At 49.1% G+C, this 13,423-nt stretch overlaps 1 protein-coding gene across 6 annotated transcripts in view; it reads left to right on the top strand.

Annotated features, from left to right (window-relative positions):
- SLC6A17 (solute carrier family 6 member 17) overlaps positions 1-13,423 on the top strand; it is a 50,744-nt gene that overhangs the window by 26,838 nt on the left and 10,483 nt on the right. The window lies entirely within an intron of this gene.

The raw sequence follows: 13,423 nt of genomic DNA on the forward strand, positions 1-13,423 counted from the left end.
TCTTAAAGGGTATGTGTCTTCAGTTTTACTAGGTGTTGGCCGAGTTGCTCTCCAAAGTGGTTGCGTCTATCTATATTAACACTCCCACCAGTTGTGTATGAGAGTCCCAGTTGCTCCACATATATTACACTGCAATTTTTGCCAATCAGGTGGCTGCAAAAAGGTTGATGTACACTTTGAATAATAGGGGTGCTCCTTTCCCAAAGCTTTTCCTGGATGTTCAGGAAACAACGTGGTTCCACTTTAGCATTTGCAGAGGCCCCGAGTCTTCATGAGGTGAAACTTAGAAAAAATCCAGAAGACCCTAGAGGAGCCAGGTCACCAAGAACCAGCAGGTTTGGTCCCTGGTCCATCTAGCTCTTGTGACCTCCAGGTATGGATAGACCCTATGGGGCCCATCTTGAGACCTTGTCCACTGAGCAGTGCCATGGAGCAGCCCCTGCCCTTGACCCTGGAGGGATGTGTTGAGCAGGGAAGGGGAGGCTTGAGGGCTTCAGAGGCCAAACCCTTCCGTCAGGGATCTCTTTCACAGCCTGTGTCACCATTTGTTTTAGGCAGGTGAGGCCCAGTGGTGATGGCTGGGGTGAAGTTCCTGTTTACAAATCCTTCCAAGTCATCTGCAAAAAATGTGGACCCACCTTCAGACACAAATGTCTGACTGTCCATACATGGCAAGCTACTGTTGCAGAGCTGGGACTGTTTCAGCATGGGATTGGTGAGATATGAGGAACCCGGGAGCCATTTCAAGTCCTGGCTCTAGTATAGTGCTGTAGAGTGCCAGGGTCACTCCACACAGCTGCCCAGCCTGTGCACTGCTCCATTCATATCGACCACAATGTAAATGACGTCACCAGGGGTCTGGCCATTTGGCAGCCATGGGACAGTCCAAGCAGATTTTTGGCCAGGGCATCTCAGAATCCACCTGAAAGAAGCATAGGCCCTCCATGGGTATGCTGAATAACCAGGAAGATGCCCCCTGCTCTAAAGTCTTCCAACATCAGAAATAATCCAAGCTAGAGGACCTGGGCTCTCAGTCCATGCCTTCAAACAGTTATTAAGTGTGATGAATGCAGTGTGGCCAGGATACCATGATGACCCACTAGCACTTTTGGTGGGACAGTAGCTCATGTTAATGGCTAACGAACTTCTTGAATTCCTTGGGCTACTTCTTTCTGGATTATTCTTTCCATCCAGTTAAAAACCCGAGTCACTATGGGGTACCATACAACTAACCATGCGATTTGCTCAATATAAAATGGATTATGGTAGATTTTGTAACCGCCAAAACCTCCAGGGAATATTTGTCAAAATTACAACTGTTCACGTCCCTTGGCCCAGCAATTCCACTTCTAGGTATTTGTCCTACAGATGTACTCACCCACAAACAAAATGATCTGTGTGTAATATTTGTCATTGCAGCATTTGTTTTAGTAGCAAAAGTGTGAAAGCAACCTGAATGACCATCATTTATTTATTTCTTCATTCAATAAAGGTTCATTGAATTCCTGTTATGTTCTGGCACCGTTGTGGGTTCTGGGATCTAGCAGTGAACAAAGCAGATAAACTTCCTGGCCCTGTTGGAGCTTATATTTTACTCAAAGGAGACAGATCGTGTAAGACAAAGGAGTTGTTGGACGGTGTTGCTAAGGAGAAAAATAAAGCAGAGAAAGAAGGATTCGGGGCACTGGGGAGAGTGTTGCTTAGCTAGTGTGCTCAAGGAAGGCCTCCCCGAGAAAGTGATATTTGAGTGGAGACTCGATGGAGGTGAGAGGGCAGGCCATGTGGATATTTGGAAGTAGCACATCCCATTCTAAACAGAGAGAACAATAAATGAAGAGCCCTTAAGTTTGTACGTGTCTGTCATTCTCAAAGAGGCTGTTGTGGCTGGAGTGGGAGGGGAGAAAGATAGGACCTGTGGCCACGGGGCCAACGGGGAGCCAGACCAGGAGGGTCCTGTAGGCCAGGTAAGGACTCTAGTGTTTCCTTGGGGTGAAATGGAGGCCATTGGACAGTTCTGAGCAGAGGATTGACATGATCTGACTTCCGTCTTCCGAGGATCTCTCTGGTTGCCATTGAGAATCTGAGGGAGCAAGGGTAGACTAGGGAGAAGCCTCCCTCCAGGTGCTAGAATTCATTCCAGGTGGGAGGTGACTGGCTGGAGCCCAGGTGATGTCAATGGAAGTGATGAGAAGTGGTCAGATTGAGGCTATATTCAGAAAGAAGAGTCAACAGGATTTGCTGCTGGATTGGATGTGAGATGTGAGAGAGAGGATGGCAAGGATGACTGCAAGGCCTTTTGCCTGAGCAACCAGGAGGATGTGGTTGGGGGGAGCAGATTTGGTGAGGAATCCCAAGAGCACTGTTTTGAACTTGGCGGGTCTAAAACATCTAAGAGATATCCAAGTGGAGATGCTGAGTAGGTGGTTGTGGGGTCCCAGCGGTTAGAGGTTGGGGGAGAGATCGTCAATGAGGGCGGAGGAGAAATGAGAGAGATAGAGAGAGATAGAGAGGCCCATCCCAGAGGCCAAGAGGAGAAAGTGCTCTAAGAAGGAGGGAGTGGTCAGCCAGTCCAAAGCTGCCGAGAAGTCAGGTGATGAGGACTGAGAAATGGCCAATGTGCTTGGCATCAGGGGGGTCACTGGCACCTCAACAAGAGCTGTTTTGGTGGCATGCTGGGGACAAAGTCTAGTAACAGTGGGTTCAAGGGAAAATGGGAGGGGAGGAACTGGAGGCAAGTCATAAAGACCACTGATTTTCAGGAGTTTTGCTGTAAGGGGAGCAGAGGAACCAGAAATGGGGTAGTAACCAGAGAGGACCATGGGATCAAAGGTGTTATTTAAGAATTTTATATGATGATTAAAAATAATCCATCATACATTGCTGATGGGAATGTAAAATGGTGCAGCCACTTTGGAACAGTCTCGCAGTCGCTCAAAAGGTTACACAAAGTTAGTGTATGACCCAGCGACTCCAATCCTAGGCTCATATCCAAGAGAACTGAAAGCATAGGTTCAAAAATTTGTGCGCAAGTGTTCATAGCAGCATTGTTCATAATAGCCAAAAGTAGATACAACTCAAATGTCCATCGACTGATGAATGGAAAAATAAAAGGTACTATGTTCATACGATGGAATATTAGCTGGCCATACAAAGGAATGAAGTACGTGCTACAATATGGATGAATTTGTCCTTGAAGACATTATGCTGAGGGAAAGAAGCCGGTCACAAAAGACCATATATTGTGTGATTCTGTTTATATAAAATGTCCAGAATAGGTGATTCTGTAGAGACAGAAAACAGATTAGTGGTCACTTGTGGGGAGGTTGGGGGAGAAAAGGGGAGTAACTGTTAACGGTATGGGCTTTCGTTTTGGGGTGATAAAGATGTTCCAAAATTGATTGTGGGAATGCTCTGTGATATACTAAAAACCATTGAACTGTACACTTTTTTAAAAAATCCAAAAAAGAGAGGGAAATTGATGCTATAGGAGAGGAGGGAAGCAAAGTCCTTGAATAAGCAGGAGAGGTGGGACCCAGTGCCCAGGTGGGAGAGTTGGTCTTAGCTTGGAGCACACACTGTCCCGTAGGAGCAGGAGGGATGGGCCAGCCTGTGACGCAGATGTTGGCAGCTGAGAAGCGGTGGCAAGGATATTCTCACTGTGGGAGCTCTCTTCTCATTGGGTCATTTTTCTCTGTGAAGTAGGCAGCAAGGTCATCAGCTGAGAGTAGGGATGGTGGGGGAGGGGTTGGAGGCCTAAGGAGGGGTGAGTGTGACATAACTGTGTACGAGATGGGGATGCCTGCACACGGGGGTGGAGGGGGCAAGAGCTGGAGGTTAGGGGTGGGGGGAGCCAGCGTGGTTCCAGTTCCATGGTGGACAGTTCTTCGTATTTTACCATCTCTGAAGGCAGGCTGTTCTCACGATCAGTGAGACACTTAGAACAATCACATGTTTTCCAGCAGTCAGTGCTTACTATGTGAGGCACCTTACGTATATTAACTCATTTAAACTCATGACAATTCTAGAAGTATTATTATTATTTTCACCGTTTTCCACATGGGGAAACTGAAGCACAGAGAAGTTAAATAATTAGTTCAAGGTCCCCTGTGTCCTGGGCTCAAGGTGTGTGTTGTGTCCAGCTACGCTTGCTGCTTGGGGGCAGGCCCAGAGTAGATGGGGGATTGGTCATTGCCAGGGTCAGGAGCTTATCAAGCGGTGACAATGGAGAGATGGCAGGGGAGATGAGAGTATAAGCAAGGAGTGACGAGAAGGATGGACATTGACTAAGCCAGTGACGAAGGAAAGTTAGGATACAGACAGGGTGAGGGGCAGTAAAATGGAGGTAGGCCAAAGAATTGGAGGTCCCAGCAGGGCTGAAGAATTTTTAGAGTTTAGATACTAGAGGTGAGCTGGAAAGATGGGGTGCTTTGGAGTATGGGACCCTTAAAAACTGAGGTTTAATTGGAGCACAGCTAGTAGTCATGACAAAGGCTGTGGCATGACCACAGGAGTGGGGGAAGACAGTACTGGAAGTGTTGTAGGAAAATGGGGCCTGAGAGGATGGTTGTGGCCCAGGTCTCGGGTGAGTCCCGGGGATGGGCTGCCAAGGGAGGGTCCTTGACTTCACCCGGGAAAGAATTCAAGAGCGATCGTCATCATCGTTGTAAAGTGAAAGCAGGTTTACTGAGATACACAATGGGTCTCAGGAGGCCCCGAGGGGTGGGGTGGGTAGTTTTTATGGGCTGGGTAATTTCATAGGCTAACATGTGGGAGGATTATTCCAACTATTTTGGGAAAGGGGTGGGGATTTCCAGGAACTGGGCCATCACCCACCTTTTGGCCTTTTATGCTTGGCCTGGGAACTGTCCTGGCACCTGTGGGTGTGTCATGTAGCTCATCTATTACGTGAACATAGCATGAGGCTCAAAGTCCACTGGAAGTCGAATCTTCCTCCATCTTGGGCCTAATCCGTTCTAACCAGTTTTTGTTGTATCCTCAACAGCTCTGTCATTCTTCTAAAGGTTGTGCCCTGCCCCCTTTGCTCCGGTCTCAGAAGGGAGGAGGAAAAGGGACCCAGAGGCAGATTGTTGGAGGGGACCTTGACAGAGATATTGAAATCACTCAGTAGTGTTGGGAGGAGTAACAGTGCGCTGTGGAATGTGGGGAGCAGCCGGGAGAGCTGACAGCACCCTGTCTACCCAGGCCCGGCGCTCCTAAGTGTGCAAGAAAACAGCCTTCCCCATGAGAGGCTGCAGGGTCCGCCTCGGCCTCAGGGCCCCTTGCTCAGCCCTTCCCTGCACATCAGTCTCCCTTGGGAGCTGTAACGACCAGGAAAAACTACCAGTGCTCAGGCCCGCCCTCGGCTAATCAGAATCCAGCAATCGGACTTCTTCATCAGGATCGCTGGATGTGGTGTCCAGATGGCAGTAGAGCTCCCCAGGTGATTCTAATGTGTCGCCAGGATGGAGAGCTGCTGAGTCACAGCAAGAAGGTGAAGAGAGCATCCAGAGATGCGTTGTAGTAATGGGGGATTGTGCTGATAACAGGGCCCAGTGGTAGGGTGCAGGCAGTTGTGGGCGGTGGCGCAGAGGCTTGAGTCAGAGCAGGGGACAGACCTGGCCCTCCCGGGATGAAGGCCAGATGAAGGATGACCCTGGAGTCGTGGACATCTTGAGGCAGCGGAGCTAAACTGGGCCCTGCAACCGAGGACCTGGCCTGGTGGTCCCTTAAGCCAACTGTGGGGACGAGGCTATGAGTGGGCAGGGGCAGGATGGGCAGCTTACCAGGAGCCCCAGAACCCTGCGGGTTCCCAACTCAGCAGGATGAGGAAGTGTTAAGGCTGGGGGCGACATCTCTGGTGGACAGTAGGGAAGAAACAGGGAGGAATACACACACACGTAAATATGCATGTGTGTGAAGTGTGTGTGTGTGTGTGTGTGTGTGTGTGTGCGCATGCATATATCTATATTGCTGGTATACCATAAAATATCACTGGAAGGGTAGGCAAGAGACTGGTACTGTGGTTACATCTAGGGAAGAGGAACTGAGTATCTGGAATACAGGGGTGAGAAAAAGGAGACCATTTTATGCCTTTTGAGTTTTAAACCACGTAACCGCGTTACCTATAATCAGTAAGATGGAAGCCACACCAGCTTTTCGGGGGCGGGGCCTGGCACAACCTGAGCCACGTGGGAGCTGCGGGCATCTTCTTTGCGGCCTCTGGGGTCTAGACGAGCAAGTGGTCCTGCCCGGTGAGGACAGGTTGCAGGGTCAGGGGTGTGCGTTCACCCTCAGAGAGGAGAAGTGGGGTCCCTGCAAAGGCCCAGGTGTAGCGGTTAGTGGAAGAACTCTGTGACCCCCGCAACTAGCGTAAGGCTTCTGAGCAAGGTGGTGAGGGCAGCCCAGCCTTGTTCCCAGAGGTAGGCTCTGGAGCTGGACAGTCTGGCTCGGATCCCAGCTCATCACTCAGTCGTGGGAGGACAAGTTCCTTGGCCTCTCGGGGCCTCAGTTTCCTCAGCTGCAAGATGGGGTGAACCACGGCAGCTCCCTCACCGCATCATCAGGAGAGCATATAGGACTGTCTCGGGGTGCAGGGAGTGCATGGTGAGCATTAGCTATTTTTCTTCTCTGTCGTGAAGGTGACACTGCTCTTGGGCAGTAGGAACCAGGTGCCCCAGTGCCATCTGGTGTCTGCGGGCCTCTCTGTGCTGAGAAGCAAGGGCAGCGTGCGCTCCCGTCAGGCACCAGCCCGGGCTAGAGCTCAGCAGCTGCTTGCCGATTCAAAAAGCATCTTCATGCTGCTGAGTCAAATGCCGTGGAACACCTTGCTCCCCGCGTGAGGAAGTGACTCAGCCGTGTGCCAAGGGAATGGCAGGAAGCCATTGTTCTGTTTCAGGGTGGGCACCCTGAGGCAGGTTGGAGCCTTGTTTTCAGTGGGGAAAGCCCGTTTCCCACCTCTCTTCTTGTGGTCACATCCTGATGTCCAGAAAGGACACTGGGTTTCCTGAAGTCTGGTCTTGGGTTCATCCTCTGTTGACACTATAATCAGGACCTTGTTGAGATCAGGCACTATCATCCATGAAATCCTCAAAGAACTCCTTCAAATTCAAGGAACACAGGCATACAGTTCTGAAGGTGCCTGACTCTCTTTACCCCCAGATGTGCACTGGGCTTCTGGTCCTCTCCACTGGCAAGAGTGCCCCTCTACACTGCAGGCTGGAAGGGGGGATGCCCAGGGACCACTCACACAAAGGCCAAGCTTTGGCCCTCTCAGCTGCTTTCCTGGGGGCTTATTAATGTCAGATTTGGATCCACCAACTTACTTCAAAATAATCTAGACGTGGGCGAGAGGGAAGGGTGGGGATAGAGAGGAAGCAAGATGAGCCATGTGTTGATAATTGTTGAAGCTGGGGAATGGTACATGGGGGTTCATAACACTGTCCTCTCCACTTTTGTACATTTTGTAATCAATGTTCTACAATTCTTAAAAATAACAGCAATTAAATACTATCTTAACATACAAACAAAAAACAGGTTTTGGGCTTCCCTGGTGGCGCAGTGGTTGAGAATCCGCCTGCCGATGCAGGAGACACGGGTTCGTGCCCTGGTCCGGGAAGATCCCACATGCCGCGGAGCAACTGGGCCCGTGAGCCATGGCCGCTGAGCCTGTGCGTCCGGAGCTTGTGCTCCGCAACGGGAGAGGCCACAACAGTGAGAGGCCCACATACCGAAAAAAAAAAAAAAAAAAAAAAAAAAAAGTTTTGTTTCCGTCCAAAATCATTGCATGTAAGACAATCCTACCCTGTCCTCTGAGAAATCCCTCATGCTATAGAGTCAGCTCTGATGGCACAGTTTGGGTTTATGGTGTCCTCCCTGAAGTGGCCGCATCTATTTATGAAATTGGCCCTGATGGTGCCTGGGCTTAGGAATTTATCTACATCTTAGTTTTAGGCTTAGGAAGTAGTGAAAATCCTAATGATGACATGTCTTTGAGTCTCATAAACGGCCCAGACCTTTTTGTAAAAACTTTGGTAATGACTGACATAGATCAAAAAGGAAATAATTACTTCAAGATGAGAGAGAGAGAGAGAGAAAGAGAAGAGAAGGAAAGGAGATGGAAAGGAAGCCAGCATTAAAATAGGTTTTAGAAAGTAGAAGTTTAAAGTCCTAAGGATCTTCCTGTCCGAGAAGACTGCATCTTAGCACAAAAAGGCTTATACAACTTCATAGCCCCTGGTCTGCTCCTTCCTGCTCAGCTCACCTCGAGGACACAGGTCAGCCTTTGTCTGTCTCTGTCTTGCCCCCCACTCTTTCCTTCTCTCCTATGTGCCAGGCACTGCTCACACAAAGATGAACAGGAGATGCATTCCATGCCTAACAAGCACCAAGTGTGGAAAGGAAGACAGACACATAAACCTCAAATGCGGGTATTGACGAGAACTGTGAAAGTCCAGGGACCACGAGTAGCTCTGCCAGAGGCAGTCAGGAAAAGCTTCAAAGAGCAGGTGATATTTGTGCTGGGTTTTGAGACATAAATAGGAGTTCACCAGAAAGTGAGTAGGTGGAAGGGAATTCCAGGCAGAGGGAACAGCCTGGGCAAAGGCCAGAAGTATAAGACCATGGTGCTTTTGAAGAGTGGTTAGGATGTTCAGAACACAGAATGGAAAAAGATTTTCCAGCAGGCAGTGGGGAACCATTGAAGATGTTTCAACATGCAAACGACGTTGCCAGAGCTATGTCCGTTTCAACCGGCCCTCTTTTACAAAATCTTATGCTTCCTCCTAGTTGGAACTCTCCAAACTACCCAGAGCCCTCCCACTAGGTCCAGGTTTCTAGCCTGAGGTTCCAGCAGATTGGTAGGACTCTCATGACTGACATCCATGAACTTCAGTGAATACCAGCACGCCTTCCAGACATAAGTAATCCACCCATTTCTGGAACCTTCTGAGAGGATCATTTTAAAAAACACAAAAACCCACCCAGGAGAAGGGAGGTACAGAAGTCCTTTCCCAGTAGAACTATAATTATTTTGTTCTCCCTTTTAAAATAATCTCCAGATTTCTATTAGGAGCATGTATAGGCCCCTATTTCTTTATGCACAATATGCCAAAATCCAAATATCCCTGAAAAACAACAAAAAAAAATGTTTTTCTTTCTCCCAGAACTCATTTGGTGGCAAAACGACCTGAACAGATGTGAGACTACTTATAGTCTTTATCGATTCACTTGGTGTGAATATTCATATTCTGCTGCAGAAATACTAATGTGTCTGATTACAGGGTGCTGCCCCAGACCCCATGGGGGTGTTATGTAATTATGTGGCATATGTACCATGTTACCTTTCTAAAATAAAATTGGAAACAAAGCCTGGTTTCCAAAACCAGTCTGGTCCCAAGGCTTTTAGATGAGGAGATGCAGGTCTGTACCACTTTTGTAAAGAAGATGACACTGCAAGAGCAGTGGGCCCTCAACAGTGTGGGATTACCCTGAGCCATTTCTCTAGCCGTCTTTCTCTCCTGTGTTCCACGGTGAACATTTTAAACCCCTTCCACTGTCTGAACCTTCTGACCTCTCCTCCCAGTGCACCTTACCCCCAACAGATGATATTGCCTCCTGCTTTATGGGGAAGACAGAAGCCACCAAGATGAAAACTCCCTTAGATGGCGGAGACAGAAACAGAATATGTATACAGCCCCGCCCACAGCTGCCCCATCCTGTCCTCCTTCTCTCATCTCCCAGGTGAGCAGCTCAAGGGTCCCCTATGGAAGACAGCTCCTCTTCCCTCCTCTAGGTCTCCTGCCCTCCATCAGCTTTAGGTATCGTCAAGTCACTGCATTAAAAACAAAAACGAGACAACAAATCAAAAAGCATCCCTCCAGATTTTGTAGCCTCCCCTCGATCCTGCCCTGTCTTTCATTCCAAGCCTAGCTTCTCCAGAGTGTCCACCATTTCTTCCCCTCTGCTTCTCAACTCTCCTCATCCCTCTCTGTCTTCGGGCCCCATTGCTCCCTGTACAGCTCCAACCAAGCTCACCCATGACCTCGTGGCTGTAGCATCTTCCACTCCGTAGCAGGGGTCCCCGCTCCTCCCCAGCGGGCTTTCTTCCCATGGCCTCCGTGACCCAGCCCTCTCCTGCTTTTCCTCCGGCCTCCACTGCTGCTTGCTCCTCTCCGTCCCTGTAAGACCCTCTTCCCTGCTTTAAACTTGCAGATGTTGACTTGGCCCCAGGCTCTTGCCTCTTCTCACTCTACCCACAGCCTCAGGGCAATCACTGCCTGTACACCTGCTACGCACACATTATACCTCCAGCTCAGCGCTCTCCTCGAAAATCCAAACTCATTTGTCGAACAACCGGCTTGACATCTCCTTGTAGATATCTTCAGGACGCATTAAACTCAGCATTTCTAGAAGGGATATTTTGATCTTCCCTGTTCTAACCCCGTCGACACCAGCCCCTCTTCCGCTGTTTCCACATCCACCCTCTCAGGTCTGCAGGCCAGAACTGTGGCCGTCACCCTGGCATCTCCCCTTCCAGCGCCCCCCATCTCCAGTCCGTCACTAAGATAGACTTGTTTTTTCCTGCTATACCCTCTCTGTCTTCACCACCCTGACTCTAGGCAACGCCACCATGACCTCCCACCTGAATCCCAGGATGTGTTTCCTCGCAGATCTGCTGCATCCACTGGTTTCTTTAAGAAATGCCCATCCGCCCAGATCCTACAGAAATGGGCCTGGGAAGAATTAGGGAGGTTATCAAGGCCCCAGGGAGACAGCTTATGCTCAGAAAGATTTCAGTAAAAGAAGAGAAAAAAAAAAAAAAAAAAGAAATGCCCATCCGATTGTTTCCCTCCTCCTACGCACCCCTTAGTGCTTTCCCTGGTTAAGTGCTTTTTTAGGATCAAGACAAGGATCCTTTTGGGCCTTTGCTGTGACTCCTTTGAGTCTCCCAGACTCGCGTGTGCCGCGCCTGCCTTGTCCTCACTGCTTCCCTACACACATAGCTCCCCGTGTGAGGAGGGTGTCCTCCTCCGTCCCCCCTCAGGGCCTCTGCACACACTGTTCCCTCTACCTGAATGCTCTTCCCTCCCTTTAGCGAGGGCAGCTCAAAGATCCCTTCCTCTGGAAGCCTTCCCTGACCTCCTGACTCACTCAAATACCCCTATCACAGGCTCTCCCAGCATTAGGTACCTGGCTTTCCCAGCCCTTGTCACTTTTGCAACTTAGCATCTATTTATGGGGTCATTTGACAAATGTCCATCTCTCCAACTAGAATGTCGGCTCCACGAGAGCTGGGACCTTGCCTGCTATTTGCTCCCCGTGGTTCCCCACAACCCAGTACCAGGCCAGGCCCACAGTGGGTGTTCAGGGTTTGATGGATGAATGGCTGCATGTCGTATCCTCAGGGATCCCACACATGTTACAGCTGTTGAGTGTACAGCAAGGGGGAGGGGATGGGAGGGTGTCACCTCCTCATGAATGACAAGGGGCTCTTGGCTCCTTAAGGTCTGGGCTTGGGGCTTTCTTGGTGGGCCAAAGATGGCTTTACCTATTTTGTGTGGACTGAGGAACTGTCATCTCCCCTGGAATGCACATACTAGCGACCAGGCAGTCCTCCTGGTCCTCCATTTGTGTCCAAAGCCCAAGGGCTCGACTACCATCTCCCTCCTCCTCCTCCCCTAGCCCATCTCTCTGCCAGCCTCCAAGCTTGCCAACTCCTTCTCAGCTGGGCAGTGACTTCTGGTGCTCAGACATGCCTGGGAAGCTGCTGAGATGGTGGGCCTCTGTCCTAGATGTTAGGACTGAAATATTAGAGCTGGATGGACGCTAAGCCCATCACTTTACTGTAACACACAAGGAACAGACTCTCTTATAGGCATGCAGCAAGGGGCAACCGGGCCAGGACCACTTGGGGCTTGTGCCCACAGGGGGAGTAGATTCTCTAGTTTGCTCCTTTTGCCTCCCTCATCTGTTTGGAGTGAAGTCACTTGGGTCCACCTCAGCAGCAAAGGTCCAAAGGGAAAGTGGTCTGAGGAGTATAGCGGCAGACCAGCTGAGTCAGGAGATGGTACTAGGAGGGCGCCATGGCCCGATGTCAGACGATCTGTGTTTCAGTAACTCCTCTGCCCCAGCTGGCTGGCTCCGGTACTTTGAGTGAGTTATTTCACCTTTAGTTTACTAAAGTCTTAGTTTACTCTTTCTAAATGTGAATAACAATTCCTTCCCCCACCAAAAAAAACAAACAGAAAAAACCAAAAAAACCCAAAACCCACGTCTGTCCTGACCAGGTCAGGGACATTTTGTCAGGATTAAATACTCCTATGCGCCAGGCATTACTTGAGACTGTACATTTGGTCCTCACAATCATTTTTGGAGGGAAACTCTATTATTATTCCCATTTTTCAGATGAGAAAACAGAGGCTCATAAAACAGGCACTATCACTTGCCTAAGCCTTCTCAGCCAATTAAAGAGGGAGTCAGACTTAGACCTGGGTCTTTCTGACTCTAAAACCCTATGCTGGGCCCAAGCCCTAGTCCCTGCATTGAGGAACGAACAGTAAAAGGAAAACAGATATGAAAAGCGTTCAGAAATTGCCCCGAGCCATCTAGATATTGTGGAGGTCCTGGCTCCTGTTGGATCTGAGGGCAGATGGACAGGTCAGGTAGGGGGTCCCCTCTGCAGGAGGTGTCTGGGTTCTGTGCTTCAAGCTGGGTGGGTTGGGGGTGATTCTTCTGTGATCTGGGGCCTGTATATGTATATGAATGAACTGAGGTTTTTTTTCTTTTTTGGAAAAGGGAGTTTGGGTGGGCAGGAGGGAGAGGTTGGTATCTTTTTTCATGGTTTGAGGTGGAGGAGGGAGATGTTTGTGTTCTTAGTTGTCTCGTACAGTTGTGCAGGCTGTATACTGCACGACTCCAGGAGGCACCATTCACACTATAGTCTAAGTGAATGTCACTCCCTAGAGTTTGCCCTGCACATCATTCCTGATGGCCTTGAAGATGTTCCTTGGTATGATAGCTCCGTGGTAAGCAACATAGCAGTTAAAATTAACCAAGAACTTACTATGTAAGCATGTAGCATTTATTTTATCTTACCTGGCCTCACAACAATCATCTGAAGCTGATACTCTTTTTTTAAATTGAAGTATAGTTGATGTATGATATTATATGTTACAGATGTACAATACAGTGATTCACAATTTTTAAAGGTTATACTCCATTTATAGTTATTATAAAATTTTGGCTATATTCCCTGTGATGTACAATATATCCCTGTCACTTATTTGATAAACAATAGTTTGTACCTCGTAATCCCCTCCCCCTATTTGCCCCTCCCCCTTCCCTCTCCCCACTGATTACCTCTAGTTTGTTCTCCATATACCTGTGAGTCTGTTTCTTTTTTGTTATATTCACTAGTTTGTTGTAT

This window comes from Kogia breviceps, chromosome 1 (genome assembly GCF_026419965.1).
Source record: "Kogia breviceps isolate mKogBre1 chromosome 1, mKogBre1 haplotype 1, whole genome shotgun sequence".
In the NCBI taxonomy this organism is placed as follows: domain Eukaryota; kingdom Metazoa; phylum Chordata; class Mammalia; order Artiodactyla; family Physeteridae; genus Kogia; species Kogia breviceps.